The following is a 4325-nucleotide window of genomic DNA, read 5'->3' as shown; positions in this document are numbered from 1 at the left end:
AATAAAGAAATAAAGGAAAAGAAAACTCATAACTTAAGAGTCTTAACAAACACTATAAATCTGAACCAATAATTATTTTGCAGGAGAATATCATGGTTGCTGATTTCATTGCCAGAATATATGAGTCATTCTTGCCCAGGCAAACGGCTTTCTCCTGATGGTAAATATTTTGTAGCCTTTTATTTCAAGTGTCATAAGCATAACATGAAGCATCTGTGGTGTACAGTTCAGGTTCATCTGCTATCGCAGTATGTGTCTGTTATTAGAATGTTGGCTCTTCATCCATTTCTAATTTCTACCCATGGGATTTTACGCCATCGAAGGAGAAGAATAGTTTACCATTGGCTTCTCCCACACAGAATGCTTGAATTGATGCCTTTGCCATTGACATTAAAGTGACCTTCTGCCTCCAGCATTTTTCTGTATTGCTGCTGCTCAATATGGGCTTGCTTTACTGAGAGAATGTCCTGAGTGAGGGTGACTCTTCTGGGAATATACTGTGTATACTCTTGACATATTGTATGTTCTGTCTTAGCTCATCCTTCCTGGGAACAAATCCCTTGCCACAAGGAGGCAATACAGCAATGAGTATGTGTTTGTGTTTAAAGTTTGTGTGTGTGTGCGTGCGCACGCACACACATGCTCAATAGGGGTACAAAGAGTCAATGCTGACCTGATGACATATAATCAAGCAATCTCTATCCTTTTTTAAACTGAACACTTCTCAATCTATTACTCAGGTACAGAATATTAGGGAATTAAACGAAAATGCCTCTCTTTCTTGGAATACAGGGCCACACTTAATATATTTGGGAAGAGCAAGGGCTGCAGGTATGATATAAGTGGAGTTCTGTCCTGCACATTGGCAGGACCAGATTTTCCATCCTATTTTGGTGGAAGTGTTTGTTTTAAAGCTATGCAAGTCTTTGTGGCTTCTATAGATTCCATGTGTTTCCAACCTCAGAAAAGTATTGTTGGTAGAACTATCCTTCTGGGTTCACTTCCAAGTGGGAAAAAAGACACTGGAAACATGGAGGCTGTTTGGAAAGATGGTTTAATGGTGGACAGCAGGACCACGTGGCTTGAAGCTCCAAAGTGAAAAGGATGATCACATGCTTCAAGGTGAGAAGAGAAGGTCAAGAAGAGCTGAGAGCGCCTGGGTTTTATAACCTTTGCTGGGATTTGAATTGGAGCTTTTATTCTGATTGATTGTCAGACTCCCATGGGGCCATACAGGGGCAACTCTGTAGGCTGTCCTGAGTTCCAGGCTTGGTTGAGCCTTGCTGGATGATGATACACTGAAAAGGCTTTGCTATAGTTTTACCTGGAGATCTTTGTTATGTGAAGTATTCTGGCCCAGGCCTTAATGGCCCACTCGTTAACAAAGGTGGGGGTGAGCTTCGGCTTCTGAGGTGAGTTTCTGCTTCTGAGTTTCTACTCTTTTTAGAGGAAATATTCTGCCTTTTTAATATTTCCCAGGATATTTCATTTTTCAAGGAGAGGGGTGGGTGCTAACTTCCTACAGTATGCCATTGATTTTTTAAAAAAAAAATCTGCTCCAATGTAGATGTCTATGGAGATTCTCAATCATCCAGGTCATGGCTGTCCCAAAGGTACTTTTCAAAAGACAACTGGATTTTCTTGGGTTTTTTCCTTGGAACGTTTTACTTCTCATCCAAGACACTTCTAGTATCTGTGAAATCTAATACAGCATGGAAGTTGACTGGAAGACTGAAATCTAATCATTACCCTCAGGGCACCAATTTGTTGTTGACTGAGAAAAATATGTGGGAACTTGAGCTTTTGAGTGAAAAGTGGTATATAAATCAATCAAATAAATAAATCCTGTCTCTTTGTCTCCAGCACTGAGAAACCTAAAATATACTGTTCATCTCTACTGCAAGTTAATAGACAGCAATATCATTACAGTTTTGTTATGGAACTGCAGCTAGCCATCAAGTTCATTTTTCTATATTTATGAAGTTTATATATTTTATTTTATTTTGTCAAACATGTACAAGATAACAAGTATAAGTATGAACATAAACATGAACAAAAAGAAAAGTAAATACATTTAGAAAATAAATACAGATAAATGGGGACAGTAAGACAGGGACGGTAGGCATACTGGTGCGCTTATGCATGCCCCCTTTACGGATATGCTTTATATTTTGCTTTTCTCCAGCAGATGGCATTTAAGGTGGCTAATAATAATTTTAGAACAATACATTATACTAAAACATAATTGAAATATATACTAAAATAACTGTAAAACGACTTCAAAAAATCTTGCAGCATTTTAATTTTTAAATAGTATAGTTCTCTGCTTTAATTTGAAAATTAAAGGTTGTGGTTTAGGCCATTCTAAGACTGATTGCTGATGAAATGTTGCTCAAAATTAACTTCATGACAGTTTTCATAAAGTCAGATTTGCATCTCAGTTTGATGCATTTGTGTTGTTCTTAATGTGGACTTTTAAACATAGATCTTGTCCTATAAATATCTATGTAAAGATCATTCTATACAAAATACATTATGTCAAAAACACAGTATTCTTAGTAAAAGACTAAGAGCCCCATATGTATACCAAGATTACTCCTCTTACTTCTCTAAAACAGAATTCTATGACAAAAAAAAATTCTTGAGGTTAGTTCTTTGCATTCCTTTCAGAGCCTCTGGTTGAAAAGCAGTATGACACAGTGTTGTCCTGATTCTGTAAAAAATGTGTAAATCAAGATGGATGCATGGATCATGCTTCAAAAAGCTAAACAAGATTGAATTTGTTGGAACATAGATGGGAGACCACCAGAACATGCCACGATGCCAGATAAGATGCTAGCTGGGAAATTTAGGAAGTCCACTCATCTTAAAGTGGTTGATATTGAGAAGTGCTAGTGTAGGTTATTGCAGGTCCCTTGCCCAATGTGCATGCCTTCTCTTTTGGGCACTGAAATCTGAGTGGTACAGAGAAGAGCAGCAAAGATGATTAGGGGACTGGAAGCTAAACCATAGGATAAACAGTTGCAGGAACTGGGTATGTCGAGTCTCGCAAAGAGAAGAATTAGTGATGACATGACAACAGCCTTCCAGTATTTGAGGAACTGTCTCAGAGAAGAGGGGAGCAACATATTCTCCAAAGCACCTGAGGGTAAGACAAGAAGCAATGAGGGAAAACTTGTTAAAGAGAGATCCAAACTGAAACTAAAGGAGAAATTTCTTGAAAGTGTGTGGAAAAACTTGCCTTTTGGACCTGAGGGTGTTCCATCACTGGAGGTTTTAAAGAAAAGATTAGACAAGCATTTGTCCGGGATGGAATAAGGTCTTCTGCTCTGGGCATGGGTTTGGAGTAGAAGACCTCTAAGGTCCCTTCCAGCCATGTTATTTTGAAAAGACTCTGATATCCTTCCTGTTTTCAAAATGTGATTCTCTACAAGCAGAAAAAGTATTATCAACATTTGATATAAAGAAGGTGCCATCTAGTGGAGAAATTTAGTACATTGTTCTGGGTCACCCTGAAATATTTGAAACACTTAACTGACCTTGAATAAGGCATTTATTTTCAATTAATTTATGAAATTCCACTACCCCACCCCCTTTCTCAGATCTGCATTCATTTTGCAGCCCCAGTTTCAGCATGTCTTTTATTGCCCGCTAAATATTATGTTACTACTACCATGTAAGCCTTAATGTGAGCATCTGGGGCAGTGCATGTTTCTGAGGGAGATATTTATTGACAGAATGTAGCTCACCAACCAGAGCTTTCTTTCTAGAAAGGGGTATTTCGATCTGCTTGATGGCAGGAAAAATGAATAAGGTCAATTGAAGGTGCATTAAGGAGAGAGGGCGGTCTGAATGATCCATTTGATCGCCGAGATCAGAGGGTGTTACGCAATGCCCAACACCAGCAACCTTTTACAGCCCAGAAACAGCACTAGAAGAGGAAACGGCCTCATTCAATTAAGAGAAACGAGAAAGAGAAATGTCTCTACAGATCTGTAGGGGATACCTAGTTGAAGAGATTAAATTGCTATCACATGTATCTTTAGCCCTTTCGAACTTGCTTGCGAGCAGAGGCACAATATGAAAAGTGCAGGATGAGGTATCCATCTGATGCTTCAATTACTTGAAACATAGAGTGTCGTTAGCGAAATTTTATGGCATAGTATTGCTTTGCTTTACATCAAACAGTGGCAGAACTGATCCATGATTAGACTAGCCGGGGAGCCTTCACGAGATTTCCCTTCGGCAAGTTTCCTCCTCCACTGCAGGGTTATCCTGCATGCAACTGGGCGCCCTTTCGAGAAGCGGAACCTTGTTGCTTCCGG

The sequence above is a fragment of the Pseudonaja textilis genome, chromosome 1, assembly GCF_049901715.1.
Source record: "Pseudonaja textilis isolate UNSWEBS1 chromosome 1, rPseTex1.2, whole genome shotgun sequence".
Classification (NCBI taxonomy): Eukaryota; Metazoa; Chordata; class Lepidosauria; order Squamata; family Elapidae; genus Pseudonaja; species Pseudonaja textilis.
This window is presented reverse-complemented; position numbering follows the sequence as displayed.